The following is an 18,669-nucleotide window of genomic DNA, read 5'->3' as shown; positions in this document are numbered from 1 at the left end:
AATGTAGAGAGCTCAGTGGTAAACTACAAATCTAGAAGTCTCGGGTTCGATCCCCGGTCCGACCTAGGATTTTTTATCTCTCACTTATTACTTCTTTCCCTTCTGACAATGTTTGTTTATGTGAAAAATGCAGAGTTACACCGTTGTTCGGAATCCACGATAGACAGTAGTTTCGTCTATAGCCGGCTGGGTAAGTCAGTTCAAAAGACGGAGGAAGCATGGATATACTACCTCCAATAGGACCACGCGTAACAAACAACTGTGGTGTTGAAAACAGTCTTCGGACTAATGAAGGTTTACTTAACTTACATAGAGCAATTTTAACATTCGTGTTAAACTTACAATGAATAAAGTACAGCAAAAGCAATGCTGACACCCGTGTTAAGCTTACGATGAACAAAATATAGCAACACTATAGTGACGGTTCTGAGATTACATCCAAGTGCAGCTGAATAAATGGCAGGGGCAGTACCAAAATATGTTTACACTTCAGGCTACTTAGAGTGCTTCATAATAAATTGAGACGGGGACCGATGACCGTAGCAGTCTGGTCCCTTTACACCCACAAACCAACCAACCAATAAATTGAGACGAAACGTTTACGGCAAAATATAAATTAAATTCATTCATTTGCAAATAGACGTAAACCGGAAATCATCAACATCAGTTGCATTGTGTCTTTTGCTATTAATGTTACATTCTCGCGATCTTTTTTTTACAAAAATGCATTATGTTGTGTTTCTTTCTCTTAAGTACCCGCACTTAAGACAACTTTTCTTTCTTCCAGGATCCATGACACCTGGAAAAAAATCGTACAAAGAAGCTTTTCTGCAGTTGGGTTTTACCACAATTGACAGAAGTACCGAAAAGTCCCTGTGAGTTCTCCGCAGTATAGTGCTAACAGTAGAGAGCATGAAATCATGCAAATTAAAAGATCACTTTGAAAGAAGTCATACAGAATTCGTCGGAAAAGACATTGAATCCTTCAAACGCAAAGAAGCTGCACTGAAAAGTGTATGCATGAATTAATAGGGCTACTTTTTCCAATCGATAGAAGCATGTCTTGAAGCATCACACCAAATCGCTCTTCGAATCGCTGAAAACAAGAAACCTCGTACAATAGAAGAGGATCTCATCACGCCTTGTGTGGTGTCACCGCCAGACACCACACTTGCTAGGTGGTAGTTTTAAATCGGCCGCGGTCCATTAGTACATGTCGGACCCGCGTGTCGCCACTGTGTGATCGCAGACCGAGCGCCACCACAAGGCAGGTCTCGAGATACGGAACAGCACTCGCCCCAGTTGTACTGACGACTTTGCTAGCGACTACACTGACGAAGCCTCGCTCCTTTGCCGAGCAGATAGTTAGAATAGCCTTCAGCTAAGTCCATGGCTACGACCTAGCAAGGCGCCATTAGCCTTACATAGCAATTGATACTTATCGTATAAAGCATGTCTCATCAAGAACGATGTATACAACAAGGATGGATTAAAGTTAAGTATTCCAAAAGCTACGTACTTTTCTTTATAGCATTCATTACGTATCCTGTTTCAGACCTCACGCCATCCTTCGTGTGTTTATAGTGTGCATTGCGGTCCCCTCAAATCACACTGTGTCGGCACTTCTGTCGGCACATCACCTTGCTTACTAGATGCAGTCAAGTTATTTCTGGCAGAGCAACATGTAGAAAAGATGAACAAGCAATCTCCTTCTAACAACATGGCTAAAAGTCGCATCGAGGACATGAATTTGGTTATTTTTTACACAGTACGGAACAAAATCAGATTAAGTAATTTCTTTGTACTGCAATTAGATGAATCGACTGACATTGCAGCTTGTTTGCAGCTGCTTTTCTATGTTCAATGCATAAAAGATGATGGCCTGAAAGAAGAATACTTGTACTCGGAATCATTGGACATGTTACACGCCGTGAGGATGTTTTTTGATCAGTAAAGAATTTTGTTGAAGGAAATAAGTTGCAGTGGTCGAAGTTTATGAGTGTATGCACAGACGGAGCACCTCCTATCTTGGGTGTTCGCTCTGCATTCCACAGATTGTTGAAAGAAGTTGCTCCAAATGCAACATTTAGCCACTACAGTATACTTCGCTATGCTTTGGCAGCGAAAACATTTCCACCTGATTTGTTGAATGTACTCACTCAAATAGACGATTGTAAACCATATCCGAGGTAGTTCAACAAAGACAAGAGTTCTCAAAGGGTTGTGCAAAGAGACTGGAGTGAAATTCGATGCGCTCTTGTTTCACACAGAAGTTCGATGGCTGTCACGTGGCAAGGTGCTGCATAGAATACTTGAGCTCCGACCACAAATTGCTTTGTTATTGAAAAGGGCGAGGATGGAAAAGGAGAAAGCTTTACATGCCAAAATAACAGATAATATATTCATTTCCAAAGTGGCGTATCTTCCAGATTCCTTTGCGGAAATCAATACGCTTAAACTCGGCTTCCAAGGAAATATGACGAATATTTTAACGGCACAAGATAAAGTTGCCAGTTTTCTTCGGAGGTTGGAGCTTCACCAACCCAGGGTTGAAGTTCAAGACACCTCGATGTTCTCAGAACTGACAGTAATACTCGATGCCTACAGTGAAAAATGCTCATTCATAAATGAAATAAGTCAGGACTTAACATCAGCAATAAATTCTATTAGTAATTAACTTCCTGCACCGGAGAATCGACAAGTAAATGCCTGGGCTTTAAGACCGTTTTCAGAGAAAGAAGGTATATTTTCAGACAGTGAAATTCGAGCAAAAGCAAAAGTTCTTAGACTACGCGAAGACAATACACTGAAAATAGATTTCTCCAGAACGGAACTGGCAACGTTTTGGAGAAAGCTGGGTGACTAGTATCCATTATTAACAGAAAAATAGGTGTGAAATTGGTTTTGCGGCTATGGTGGCAACGAAAACAAAATCAAAGAACCGATTGAACTTGGAACACGATTTACGATGTGCACTAGCTGAGGCCAAACTGAATATAAAAAAGATTGTTAAAAATATGCAATACCAACCGTCTCATAGATTTTCTTTTTTCCTTGGTTTAGTAGAACACTTACAAAAACATGGCAACTTTTTGTTGAACGTTAATGAAATGTTGTGTATTTACTCGTAATTTTAGGAATTAGAGCCAACAGCCTCGTCGCAGTGGTAACATGGTTACCGTCAGATCACCGTAGTTAAGAGCTGATGGGCTGGGCTAGCACTTGGATGGGTGACCATCCAGTCTGCCGAACTCCGTTGGCAAACGAGGTCCACTCAGCCCTTGTGAGGCTAACTAGGGAGCCACTACATTGAGAAGTAGCAGCTCCTATCTCGAAAACCGACATACGACCAGGAGAGCAGTGTGCTAACCACATGCCCCTCCAATGGTCGGTACCATAGGGCCTTCATGGCCTGTTCGGGAGGAGTTAAGTTGGTTTTTTTTGTTTTTTTTTTTTTTAAGAATTGGAACGTTCAAATTTTTTTTGGAGAAGCATGAATTAAGGATGGATCTGCCTTTTTGCAAGCATACAACCGTTTTGTCTTACTACCCAGATATGTTTCATCACAATTGCGGCATCCTCAGTGAGTTTTTTCCTTACATTTTTTCTCGCAAATTACACTGCTTGAGTCCTATGGCTGCCAATGGAAATCGTCCACAAGTATAGATTAGTAAACCATGTCATCTTTGCTTAATTTGGATTGTTCTGAGCGTGTTTTATTGTTTTCGTGTATATGGACTGACTTTTCTCCTGCTCGTTTGTGAATAACTGCGTCTTGCTATCTTTTTTCCTCTCTCAAATTCAGTTAGACACTACACTCTGTTGGTGGTATTGGTTTCTACATCAGCTTATTCAGGGGTAGTTGTCTCAAAAAGATTGGGAACCACTGGGTTACGGCGACCGCTCATGTAAAGTGCGAAATCTGGTTTCTAATCCTGATCCGACACAAATTTTCATTGTCATTACCCCCTTATACAGCATATGCTTGGTCGCATTCGCAACTGCGAATACATTCCATTATTTCGTATAGCGTTGCTTTGTTACAGATAATGTATTGTCTTCGAAAGATCAACCTTTTTCATATAGTATTAGTGTAATTTGAGAGACGTGCAGACCCATCGTTTTGCCACATTTAGTTCTTCAATGAAGGAAATGTGAAGTGACAATCCTTTACCTCAGATGCCGCACAGCGTGCAGATTTCGTAACACAATTACTTCAGTTAAGGCAAGGGAATGATGGAGTATCCGAGTGTTCCAAACAGAGAGAGAATGCGAGAGAGAGAGAGAGGGAGCGAGACGGCGGACAAGTCAATCATGTTTCAGATAATGCTTGTAGGTGTTTTGTATCACGTCCGTAAGTTGTTTATCGCTATGAAACCCATCTTATTCTCCACTATAATGATTACCAAAGAGACTGACCATTTCTTCGTAACAATTACCATTGGAAACAACGGTTGAACGAGTACTCTGATAATTTAGGCCAAACGACTGTAGGTGTCATCTATTTGATACCAAGTAAAGAGTTTCGTCCTTTGGTTTTTACAGAATTGTTATTTGCGCGGGTATATAAAGGGGAAACCTTGTTAGCAACAATCTGGAAAAGTTTTTGTTTGACTTACTTGATTTTTACACGGTGTTCTAATAAACATTCGGATGGACATAGACTACATGTATGTTTAAAAAAGAAAGACGTATGGGCTTTCCGTTAAAATTCACTACGAGAAAGAAAATACTGTGCTATGCTGTGAAAGTGGGTGGTTTCGTTTTCTTTCTCGCAGTTGGTTTTAATGGAAACCTGTATTTAATGAAAGCTGGATTGGTTTACAATTATAATGCCATTACGCAATCTGAATCTTGTGAAACTTTGTAATGCTACACTTCACAGTTTAAAACTAGGGTCGATAATGTCATTGAAGCTACTATCCTCATAGATCCATGATCAGAAGAGGTCTCTCTCACGCTCCGTGTATCAATGATCAAAATTGATTTATCCATTCAATTTAAGAGAAAACGACTCATTTCCGAATCCAAGCTATAATATGTCGTCGTTCCTGCGTCACAACCTGTACTCGTACACACATTACAGTACGTGGGAGGACATTTTCATCGAATACGATATTGCAATGCCTTGTTGTTCTGAATTACGGTGCACTGCAGCGCGGCGACTTCAGCCGTAATGATATACACACATGTTCAGAAAAAAAACAGAATACCATGAACGACCAGAGACAGAACGTTCATATTCGCAGGACATGTGCATTAGTATGCTCTGCAGAAATGGTTAGCATTTGAACCATGTCAGACTGTGGGTTCAAGGTCAACATCGATATCGCGGCGCAACACCACCTGTCGGTAAAATGTGCCTGCGGCTCTCGTTGTCGCTATAAACAGAAGGTAATGGATCAGTGTGACTTGAGCAAACGTGCAGGGGGTCTCGCAGACGTATGCGCAAACCTTAATCTCAAATCAGAGAGTCTGAAAGAGGGAGCGTTATTGGCATGAGAGAATGTGATGCATCCATCCCAGAAATTACTACTCGTGAGGTACGCAGTGTTTCGTCAGTGCATTGGGTGCGTGCAGAATGGTTCACAGAAGGCCGTAGAACAACGCAAGATGGGTCAGGACACATCTGCATTCTCCTCAGCTCTGGCGCAACAGTGTAGCTGTGTGACACACCTTACACTACCAAGCGTGACAGTCCGTCGCCGTTTATAACGGTATGGGTTACGTGCGCGTCGTCCACTTCTCCGCCTACCTTTAGACGCCAATGTTGTGCAGAACGACGTCACTGGGGACAGGAATGGCATCGGATAGTGTTTTCGGACGAAACCATGTTCTGTTTGTTTGAAAATGATCACATTTGGTTCGCTGCAGGCAGGGGGAGCGGCATCAGAGTGACTGTATTTGCACATGACATGCAGCGCCAGCTCAAGACCTTATGGTGTGGGCTGCTATTGGCTTCAATGGCAAATCACATTTGATGCGCGTCCAGGACACTGCGACCAGTGTGACCTACGTGAATGACATCCAGCGACCCGTAGCCACACCCTTTCTGCACAACACGAAAGACGCAATTTTTCAGCAAGACAATTTGCAACCACATCTTCCTGCATGAACACGTGCCTTCTTGCTGTCACAGGATGACAGACTTTTGCCCTGACCCTCCAGATCACCAGAATTGTCGCCAATCGAGAAGTGTGAGATATGGTGATATGACAGATGTAACGCTGTGACCCAATACCAACCACCACAGATGAACTTTGGAACCAGGTGAATGCAGCACGGATGGCTATACCACAGGACGTTATTCGCGCCTTATACGAGCCGATGCCATTACGCAGAGAGAAGTCATCGGGGCCCATGTCACATACTGTGTCTACTAGGCATCAGGACACATGCTGAACCGAGATGACTGAAATACTAATCATTTCGCAGGACATACTAATGGACATGACCTGTGAATATGAACATCGTGTCTCTAATGGTTCAACGTGTTCTTTTTGTTCTGAACATGAATGTACATTACATTTATTCGCAATTGCGAATATGGACAACCGCCACCTGCAGACTGGAACGACGACAATGAAAATTTGTGCTGGACCGGAACTCGAAATCGTATATCCTGCTTATCGCCTTCGGTCGCCTTACCATTTGCCTATCCGTGCACTTCCATATGTGATCGTTTTTGAGTCACAAACTGTACTCGTACACACATTATGTAATTCCCGTATGGGGGAGGACATTTTAATTGAAAGTCTTAGCCGAGAGGTCTAAGGCGCTGCACTCATGGACTGTGCGGCTGGTCCCGGCGGAGGTTCGAGTCCTCCCTCGAGCATGAGTGTGTGTGTGTTTGTCCTTAGGATAATTTAGGTTAAGTAGTGTGTAAGCTTAGGGACTGATGACCTTAGCAGTTAAGTCGCATAAGATTTCTCACACACAAAAAAAAAATTGAAAGTCGCTGCCTGGTACCATCGCATAAATACTACACTGCACTGTCTGTCGTGTTAAGAAGAACGATGCAATTTTCCTTCGGACATGCTTGCATGAATTACATAATGTGTGTCCGATTGCAGGTTGTGACGGAGGGGCGACAAAATATGGAAGTTTGGGTCAGGCTGTGAGTCATGTACGGATAGCCAAAGTGGTCTCAGGTGTGAAATGGTTCAAATGGCTCTGAGCACTATGCGACTTAACTTCTGAGGTCATCTGTCGCCTAGAACTTAGAACTACTTAAACCTAACTAACCTAAGGACATCACACACATCCATGCCCGAGGCAGGATTCGAACCTGCGACCGTAGCGGTCTCTCGGTTCCAGACTGTAGCGCCTAGAACCGCACGGCCACTCCGGCCGGCCTCAGGTGTCAGCTAGCATAAAGTGGGAAATCGTGTTTATGAGTCCCCGTCCGAGACATATTTTCATTGTCGTCATTCCCTTATACAACTGATCATTGTTCGTACGTATTTCATGTATTTCGTATCACATTGCGTTGTTACGCATACACTATTGTCTTTGAAAGGTCTACGTTTTTCATATAGCATTAGTGTATTTTCAGAGTTGTACAGGCCCATAGGTTTGCCACATTTTGTTCTTAAATGGAACAATTGTGAAGTCAAAAGCCCTTAAGCTTAAAGGCGGCCCTAAGTGTAAATTGCGTAACACAACTACTTCAGTTAAGGGTAGTAAACGATGGAGTATCGGAATGTTCCTAATAGAGACACATAGACAGATAGATAGACAGAGAGACAGAGGGGGTGGGGGGGAGCTAAGTCGGTCACATTTCAGAGAATGTTTGTAGGTGTTTTTGACGATTGCCACAAGTTCTTTATAGCTATGGAAGTCATTTTATTCTACAATATGATGATTACCACAAAGAGATTGACCATTTCTTCGTAAAAATTACCATTGATTTTGGAAACAACGGTTGTACAAGTACTTTGCTAATTGAAACAAAAATGTTCAAATGTGTGTGAAATCTAATGGGACTTAACAGCTAAGGTGACCAGTCCCTAAGCTTACACACTACTTAACCTGTCCTTTGGTTTTTACAGAACTATTATCTGTGAGGGGGGGGGGGGGGGGGGGGACGTTGTTAGCAGTAATCTCGAAAAGTTTTCGTTCGACGTACTTCCGACTTTATACGATACTCAAATAAACATTCGATGGACATAGACTACATCTTTAAAAAAATGCAAGCTTTCTATTAAAACTCAATGCGCGGAAGAAAATGCTGTCCTATGCTGTGAAAGTGGGAGATTTCGTTTTCTTTCTGGTAGTTGGTTTTAACAGAAACTTGTATGGAATGGAGATTGGATCAGTTTACTATTATAATCCCATTACGTCTGAATCGTTCGAAACTTTGTAATGCTACACGTTCAAAGATTAAAACTAGGCGAGATAATGTCACTGAAATTACTATGCTCTCCAGGGGAAGGAAGCCAGCGTGCACTCCGTGTGCATTCCGGGGGGAGCCAAACCGGATATGGAAAGGGTGCTTCCGGATGCCATGAATAGTACAGGGTGCAGCCAACTGCAGGTGGTGGCTCATGTCGATACCAATGACGTGTGTCGTTTTGGATCGGAGGAGATTCTCTTTGGTTTTGGGCGGCTAGCGAAAATGGTAAAGACTGCCAGTCTTGGCTTGCGAGATTAAGGCGGAGCTCACCATCTGCAGCATCGTCGATAGAATCGACTGCGGTCCTTTGGTGCAGAGCCGAATGGAGGGTCTGAATAAGAGGTTCAGGCGGTTATGTGACCGTGTAGGCTGCAGATTCCTTGACTTGGCCATCGGGAGGTGGGATTCCGGGTTCCGCTTAATAGGTCAGGAGTCCACACAGGAGGCGGCTACACGTATAGCGGTGGCTGTCTGGAAGGGACGGGGCGGTTTTTTAGGCCTCAGGGAACCACAGAAGGGAAGTCCGTCTAAAAGTGGGCAGGTAAAACACAGTAAGGTAGTTGTAGAAACGATTGGTATTGTAGTTGTAAATTGTCGTAGCTGTGTTGGGAAAGAACCAGAGCTCCAAGCCCTAATAGAAAGCACTAAAGTTCAAATATTTGTAGGTACAGAGAGCTGGCTAAAGCCGGATATAAGTTCAGCCGAATTTTTTTTTCAAACGATCTAACAGTGTTCAGAAGGGATAGATTAAATACAGTTGGTGGAGGAGTATTTATTGCTGTCATAAGTAATTTGCCTTCCAGTGAAATTGAAGTAGATAGTTCGTGTGAAATAGTATGGGTAAAGGTTATACCTGACAATCGGACTAAACTATTAATTGCATCGTTTTACCGACCCCCCGTCTCAGAAGATTTAGTTGCTTAACAGTTCAAAGAAAAGTTGAGTCTCAATTCAAATAAGTACCCCGCTTATACAGTTATAGTCGGTGGTGACTTTAATCTACCCTCGATATGCTGGAAAAATTATACGTTTAAAGCCGGCGGCAGGCATAAAACATCATCCGAAATTGTACTCAATGCTTTCTCAGAAAATTATTTTGAACAATTTGTTCATGAGCCCACTCGAAGCGTAAATGGTTGCGAAAGCATACTTGACCTATTAGCAACAAATAATCCTGGACAAATAGTGAGTATTGTGACGAATACAGGGATTAGCGACAACAATGCAGTTGCTGCTAGGCTGAATACCGTAACATCTACAACCATCAAAAAGAAACACAACGTATATCTATTTAAAAAAGCTGATAAAAATGCTCTTTACGCCATTTTAAGAGACAGTCTTCACTCCTTCCGATCTGATCATGTAAGTGTAGAAAAGTTGTGGAATGTTTTCAGACAGATAGTATCGACAACAATTGAGCTATATACACCACATAAACTAATAAGTTATGGTACTGATCCCACATGGTACACAAAACGGATCAGATCGTTGTTGCAGAAGCAACGAAAAAACCATGACAAATTTAAAAGAACGCAAAATCCCCAAGATTGGCAAAGTTTTACAGAAGTTCGAAATATGACGCGTACTTCAATGCGAGATGCTTTTAATAATTTCCACAACAAAATTCTGTCTCGAAATCTGGCAGAAAACCCAAAGAGATTCTGGTCATACATAAAGCACACCAGTGGCAGGCCGCAATCAATACCTTCACTGCGCGATAACCACGGTGAAGTCACAGATGACAATGCCACTAAAGCACATTTATTAAACACGGTTTTCCGAAACTCCTTCGCCAAAGAAGACGAAGTAGGTCTTCCTGAATTCAAATCAAGAACAACTGCCAAGATGAGAAACATAGACGTAGATATCCTCGGAGTAACGAAGCAGCTTAAATCACTTAATAAAGGCAAGGCCTCCGGTCCAGATTGTATACCAGTCAGGTTCCTCTCAGAGTATGCTGATAAAATAGCTCCATATTTAGCAACTATATACAACCACTCGCTCACAGAAAGATCCGTACCTAAAGACACACCAATACCCATAAAGGGAAGTGTAGGAGTAATCCGCTGAATTACAGGCCTATATCACTAACGTCGATTTGCAGTAGGGTTTTGGAACATATACTGCATTCGAACATTATGAAGTACCTCGAAGAAAACGATTCATTGACACATACTCAGTACGGTTTCAGAAAATATCGTTCTTGTGAAACGCAACTAGCTCTTTATGCTCATGAAGTAATAAGTGGTATCGACGGGGAATGTCAAATTAATTCCATATTTTTAGATTTCCAGAAGGCTTTCGCCACCGTTCCTCACAAGCCTCTTCTAACCAAACTGCGTGCCTACGGAGTATCGCCTCAGTTGCGCGACTGGATTCTTGATTTCCTGTCAGAAAGGTCAAAGTTCGTAGTAATAGACGGAAAGTCATCGAGTAAAACAGAAGTAATATCCGGCGTTCCCCAAGGAAGTGTTATAGGCCCTCTATTGTTCCTGATCTATATTACCGACATAGGAGACAATCTGAGTAGCCGTCTTAGATTGTTTGCAGATGATGCTCTCATTTACCGTCTTGTAAAGCCATCAGATGATCGACACGACTTGCAAAATGATTTAGATATCTGTATGGTGCAATTGACCCTGACTAAAGAAAAGTGTAAAGTTATTCACATAAGTACTAAAAGAAATCAGCTAAATTTCGATTACACGATAAGTCACATAGATCTGAAGGCTGTAAATTCAACTAAAAACTTAGGGCTTACAATTACAAATAACCTAAATTGGAACGATCACATAGATAATATTGTAGGTAGAGCAAACCAAAGACTGCGATTCATTGACAAAGCACTTAGAAGGTGCAACAGGTCTACTAAAGAGACTGCTTGCACCACGCTTGTTAGCCCTATTCTGGAGTATTGCTGTGCGGTGTGGGATCCGCATCAGGTGGGACTGACGGATGACATCAAAAAAGTACAAAGAAGGGCAGCTCGTTTTGTATTATCGCGCAATAGGGGAGATTGTGTGACAGACATGATACGTGAATTGGAGTGGCAATCATTAAAACAAAGGCGTTTTTCGTTGCGACGGGATCTTCTTATGAAATTTCAATCACCAGTTTTCTCCTCCGGTTGCGAAAACATTCTGTTGGCAGCCACCTAAATAGGGAGAAATGATCATCACGGTAAAATAATATAAATTAGGGCTCGCACAGAAAAATTTAAGTGCTCGTTTTTCCCGCGCGCCGTTCGAGAGTGGAATTGTAGAGACAGCTTGAAGATGGTTCATTGAACCCTCTACCAGGCACTTTATTGTGAATAGCAGAGTAATCACGTAGACGTAGATGTAGATCCTCATAGATCCATGATCGGGAGTGGTCTGTCTCATAACCGGTATACCAATGATTAAAACCGATTTATCTATTCAGTTTAAGAGAATGAGCGTTTCTTGACACGACTCATAGCCGAACCCGAACTTTCATATGTCGTCGCTCGTGCGTCACAGCTTGCATTCGTACACACATCATGTAATTCCGATACTGGGAGAGGATATTTTAATTGAATCCGATATTGCAGTGCCTTTTTTATTCTGAATTACAATGCAAAGTTCCTCTGGACATCCATGCATGTGCAAAGTAACAGGCACTGCGGCGAATACGCCCTTCGGCGGGACGGGGTCGGTCGTCTGCGTTTTTGTCAAGGCTATCGTTCAGTCCACCTACCTCGATGGGATTCTTGCCGATGTCCCTTCACTCTGTGGTATCAGATACGTGATAGGCAGTGTAAAGCAGCGTTGATGAAATCACCACCAAATACCTACCACGCAGAGGCCGTGTAACTCTAGTTGAAAGTGAGTTCCTGAAAGTTCATGATTAAAAAATCGGGCGTTCTGGATCTTCAGTGTGAAAAGCGTTTAAAATTAGATTAACGATGCTTTTTATTCATATTGAAACATATGAAATGGCTATCAAGCCAGAATTTAATATTGTAAAACGTTATCATTCAAAGTTCTCTCTCTCTATAACAAATATTCACTCCAAAAGCAGCCAGAATTTTAGTAAGTCCGACCGACTAATTTTCACGTTCTACCAGTCACAGATCCACAACTATTCGCGAGTTAAACATTCGGTCGTTTCAGTGGTCTTCTTCGTAACAGGTGCTTGCCAAAATGTTCTGTACAGAGCACGAAACAGGCCACGCGAAGTTGTTACTACGACGAGAAAGTTCACACGCTCATACGTCTCACACTATTTAATTTAGAAACACCAAATCTTCATTAAGATGTTTGTACCTCCAGTCGCTTCAAACCGTCATGAAATATTTTACATGTATTCGAAAGTGCGAATATGGACAACCATCAAAGGCAGAAGGGTATGACGACAGTGGAAATTTGTGCTCGACCAGGACTCGAGCCCGGATTTTCCGCTTACAGCGAGCGGTCGTATTACCATTTTTTTCTTTTCGTTTTTTTCTTTCTGATTTATTTAGTTTTTCTTTTCAACATATGTAAATTTCACCAAATTATTTTTTAATTTCTGATTGGAAACTTTGTCTCCATCTTTTTTTGGTTAGCCCTTGATCTTAGTCTACCGACCAAATATCGACAGTTCCTCCTGTTTTTGTCCTGCAAAATACATCTCATGTAGCTGAGTTCCAAGTAGTAAAAATCTAATGTGTTTCACTTTGGGATTTATTGCACAAAGTTTTGCATCACCCCCATTCCCAGAACGGCTGAAGATAAACGTTGACTGTGTATATTGTATCACACACACAGCCCCTTTGACTGTTCAGAGATGTCAAAAAACCCGCCCAAAGATGTAAACAACCATGCATGAGCAGTGCCTATTTGACGGAGGGGCCGACAGTCAATCAGGTCCACTCATCCCACCAGGAAGGAGGTACACAGCTAGTAGTGTTGTCTGTAATTCAACCATGCCTAGACGGTCAATACCGCGATTAGATCGCGTCCGCATTTTTACTTTCTGCCAGGAAGGGCTCTCAACATGGGGAGTGTCCAGGTGTCTTAGAGTGAACCAAAGCGATGTTTTTCGGACATGGAGGAGATACAGAGAGACAGGAACTGTCGAGACATTCCTCGCTCAGGCCGCCCAAGGGCTACTTGTGCAGTGGATGACCGCTACCTGCGGATAATTGCTCGGAGGAACCCTGACAGCAACGCCACCATGTTGAATAATGCTTTTCGTGCAGCCACATGACGCCGTGTTACGACTCAAACTGTGCGCAATAGGCTACAGAATGCTCAATTTCACTCCCGACGTCCAATCCGAGGTCCATCACTGCTACCACGACACTATGCAGCGCGGTACAGATGGGCCCAACAACATGCCGAATGGACCGCTCAGGATTATCATCACGTTCTCCTCACCGATGAGTGTCGCATATGCCTGCAACCAGACGTTCGTCAGAGACCTGTTTGGAGGCAACCCGATCAGGCTGAACGCCTTAGACACACTGTCCACCGAGTGCAGCAAGGTGGAGGTTCCCTGCTGTTTTGGGATGACATTACTTGTGGCAGACGTAGGCAGCTGGTGGTCATGGAAGGCGCCACAACGTCTGTACGATACGTGAATGCTATCCTCCGAACGACAGTGTAACCATATCGGCAGCATATTCGCTAGGCATTCGTCTTCATGGATGACAATTCGCGCCCCCATCGTGTACATCTTGTGAATGACTTCCTTCTGGATAACAACATCGCTCTACTAATGTGGCCAGCATGTTCTCCAGACATGAACCCTATCGAACATGCGTGGGATAGAATGAAAAGGGCTGATTATGGACGATGTGACAAACCAACAACTGTGAAGGATCTACGCCGAGTCGCCGTTGAGGAGTGGGACAATCTGGACCAACAGGGCCTTCATGAACTTGTGGATAGTACGCCACGACGAATAGAGGCATGCATCAATGCAGGAGGACGTGCTACTGGGTATTAGAGGTACCGCTGTGTACAGCAATCTGGACCACCGCCTCTGGAGGTCTCGCGGTATGGTGGTACAACATGCCATGTGTGGTTTTCATTAGCAATAAAAAGGGCGGAAATGATGTTTATGTTGATCTCTACTCCAATTTTCTCTACAGGTTCCGGAACGCTCAGACCCGAGGTGATGCAAAATTTTTCTTGATGTGTGTACTTACGTTGACAAAGCCTGCAAGCTTTCAGGTCTAAAAAACTGGAATAACTTAGCTTTTACGCTGGTTGGATGGCTGTCAATTAGTTGCAGAGATCTCTTTATAAATAAAGTAGTAGTTTTCTTCTGGATTTATGTATGAGCTTCCGGGATCTCTTTATAAACAATGTCGTAGCCTGTGTCTGGATTTCTGTAGGTACTCCCACTTCCATTTTATGGTTATTATTGCTGTAGCAACTCTAAAAATTTCTCCTTGCACAATGTAGCGACAAACAGTTGTCATGTTAACTATTTTTTACTTCTTAAGCTGGGTAAAATTTGCCACACACACGTCGCTTTTTAGAGAACTGCACAACTGATGATTTTAATTTTTTCTTTATGTTGAGATCTCTCATATGATGTAATTTGAGGGTGCCACAAATTCTGCCTACACCTTTTTTCAGTTGGATGCTATTGTTCGAAGGGGCCAGCCATAAAAAGTTACACCCAAGGCAGAATGGTGCTCGACGCGTTTGGCCCAAGCAATCTGAACGTTTTTGAGACCGTTAAGATTTAAAAATGCGCTCTTCGCCTCATTAACTTTTGCACGCATTGCGTTGCAGTATAGCAGTAAATTTTCTATTATACGCACTGCGTCATCGTTGCTTCTTATTATCAAACAAGCGTCGTCAGGGTACGCATTAAAAACTTCCTTAGGATCTGAGACTGATATGCCATCTAGTGCGTCATTTAAAGGTCTCATAAGAGGTTCCAGTGCTACAACGTACAGCATCACTGGTAACTGACTCCCCTGCGAGACTCTATTTCCAATCAGAATGTCCTTAGTATACTGTCCATTCAGTGATACCTTTGATTTGATACCTGTTAAACTGTTAGCTAACACATTCGCTTTAGTATTAGTTAATCCCATGTACTTCAAGGTTTGGGAAAGGTATCCGTGGTTTACTCTGTTGAACGGCTTTGCAAAGTCTGTAAAAGCAAGACCGCCATATTCCGTTTGGGAAGATTACGACCAAGTCCCTGTATTCACTTATCATCTTGAATATGCTACACCCTGGAAGACAAGTTTGATGGCATCCAATGATCTTTTCTAAGACTGGATTTAGTCTTTCCTTGACAACCCTCGCTGTTTTTTTTTTTTTTTTATCTGAGCTCATTAGGGTGATAGGTCTCATTTTAGTTATATCCTTTATTTCTGTGTTCCTTCTTTTTAAAAGAAGCACAGTGACACTCTGCTTAAAGCCTATACTGGGACAGCTTCTCCTTTCAAGACTTCATTTATAATTTCAGTAAATATTATTCCTGTTGTATGCCAATATGTTCTATAAAATTCTAATGGCAACCTATCAGGGCCTGGTGACTTTTTAGAAGGTGATGACTTCTATATATCTAAAACTTCTTCTGCGGTTATTTCCGCCGTCATATTTAGGTTACCCTCTTCTGTTATTGTGTCTTCGGCTCCAGATATGGATAAAAAATCTCTCACCACATTGTCTTCAACCTGCTTTTGACTGTAGAGTGTATCACAAATTCGAAAAGGCTCATTCATGATAGCTTTTTCACCTGTCAGAACTCTCGTGTCCTCCGCTAGGAGGTACTCAATAAAATTTCTTCTCCTTTGTTGTTCATATCGTATGAGATGATATATTGAGATATTTTCGTCTTCTATAACGGTTTTGTGTGTGTGAATTTATTTTTTAGTCCTCTAACTTTGATCTCTTGATATTTATAAGCTTGGCTCTGGTCTGTTAATATGCGTTAAAATATCTTGTGACATTGGTTGCTCGTAGAGGTTTGCGTATACGAGAGTAAAATGGAATTCGGTTGTGTTTCTCAACCACCTCGCTCTCCCTTTAGATATTCCTAAACGTTGTATTAAAAATTTTACATCTATGGCGCTTCTCGACTCTAAAAAACAGACATCTGTCATTTCAATTCCTTCCCTGGCAAGGATAACTGTCCCAGAGTTGTGCTCATGAGCTATGTTTAAAATTTTATTCTAGCCAGCTACATACAGACCCCTAATATTGACTTCTTTCAAAAACACTGTATTGGTGTCTGACTAACAAGAAAGAAGTTTTAAGGAGAGCTGCTTTAATTGCATTTTGTATTTCATTTATATTCAAAGTACTCACATTATAAGTTTGTTCCATCAAGATGTGTTATTCATCTGAAGTCGAAGCTTTCATAAAGGTCACTGAATTTTTCCTTTCATGTCTTCTTCCGCTTTCCTTCTTTCTACAGCATTTGCCACTCTTTTAATAAAAAATATCTTCGTGTTGTATAGAGTTGTCGTCTATATCTTCGTCTGTTCGTTCCTCTCCATCGTCTGCCCAGTCTAATCTTGTCTCTGACGTACTTTGACTAAGTAGCGGTTCGTCTCCTGTTTCTCCAGTTTTGTTTCCGATCTCGTTATGTGACGATTGTTGTCCATTTTCAGAATTCATCAGACTTTTGCTTCCTGCAGGACACTCATTGGCATTTTCTGTTGTAGAGTCTTCCATTTTCTTGTCTTGCTCCAGTATGGACCTGAGTTTGACTCTTAAAGAAGGGGCCAAACTCTCTGCGGCTTCGTGTGCCAGTCTCCGCTATTTGGCGTTCCTTTTTCTCCTTGAGGATCCCATAGGAGACAAGTCAGACGATTTTTCTGTTGAGTTGATGGGGGAATCCTCAGTCGACGTGTGTTCCTTCTTTTTATCAGAATTTCTTTTGGGGGTGTCATTGTGAAGTTCGATGTTTGGTTCTTTCACAGTTACATTTGTAACTTTAGATTGTTTGCCTGTATCTTCTTTCTGTACACTTTGGTGTCCTTCTCAACTGGCTTTTTCCACTTCTCTTTTTTTTTTGGCCCCCTTTACGTTTGTTCTTCATTTAACTCTGTACGTGGGTCTGGCGTACCTTCAATATCCATTGCTGACCTATCTGAAATCATCAGCTCTTCGAGTTACAAAAGCGAAGAGCGCAGTGCGCTTTCAGTTTCTGTGGTGTTCAGTATTGTCTGCTGCATAGTTGACAGACTTCGTCATACCGGATAATTCATTTGTTTCCTCATTTGGAGGCCGCTTGTCAGATTTTCGATCGGTTTCACCTGGACTCGGAATTCTGTCGTTTCTGGGCACCGCCAGTGTCACAGGAGCCTCTCCCAGCCCTGCTGTTGAAGGTAGTGCGGCGAGCGATCGATGCGGCGGCAGCGTAAGTTAACTTGAGGTTACCCGTCGGGCCAGGAATTGTAACCTCTGAAGTCGGCATCAGCGGGACGCGCCTTTTACTGCACTCATTCCGTATGGGCTCAGGGCAGTTACATAGAGCGCACGTTTGAGGTTGTCCGTCATACATAACAACTCGATAGCCACACACCCTCATACAGGATGTTACAAAAAGGTACGGCCAAACTTTCAGGAAACATTCCTCACTCACAAATAAAGAAAAGATGTTATGTGGACATGTGTCCGGAAACGCTTAATTTCCATGTTAGAGCTCATTTTAGTTTCGTCAGTATGTACTGTACTTCCTCGATTCACCGCCAGTTGGCCCAATTGAAGGAAGGTAATGTTGACTTCGATGCTTGTGTTGACATGCGACTCATTGCTATACAGTAGTAGCATCAAGCACATCAGTACGTAGCATCAACAGGTTAGTGTTCATCACGAACGTGGTTTTGCAGTCAGTGCAATGTTTACAAATGCGGAGTTGGCAGATGCCTATTTGATGTATGGATTAGCACGGAGCAATAGCCGTGGCGTGGTACGTTTGTATCGAGACAGATTTCCAGAACGAAGGTGTCCCGACAGGAAGACCTTCGAAGCAATTGATCGGCGTCTTAGGGAGCACGGAACATTCCAGCCTATGACTCGCGACTGCGGAAGACCTAGAATGACGAGGACACCTGCAATGGACGAGGCAATTCTTCGTGCAGTTGACGATAATCCTAATGTCAGCGTCAGAGAAGTTGCTGCTGTACAAGGTAACGTTGACCACGTCACTGTATGGAGAGTGCTACGGGAGAGCCAGTTGTTTCCGTACCATGTACAGCGTGTGCAGCCACTATCAGCAGTTGATTGGCCTCCACGGGTACTCTTCTGCGAGTGGTTCATCCAACAATGTGACAATCCTCATTTCAGTGCAAA

The sequence above is a fragment of the Schistocerca americana genome, chromosome X (assembly GCF_021461395.2).
Source record: "Schistocerca americana isolate TAMUIC-IGC-003095 chromosome X, iqSchAmer2.1, whole genome shotgun sequence".
Classification (NCBI taxonomy): domain Eukaryota; kingdom Metazoa; phylum Arthropoda; class Insecta; order Orthoptera; family Acrididae; genus Schistocerca; species Schistocerca americana.
The sequence above is the reverse complement of the archived record's forward strand: the minus strand, read 5'-3'. Positions refer to the sequence as shown.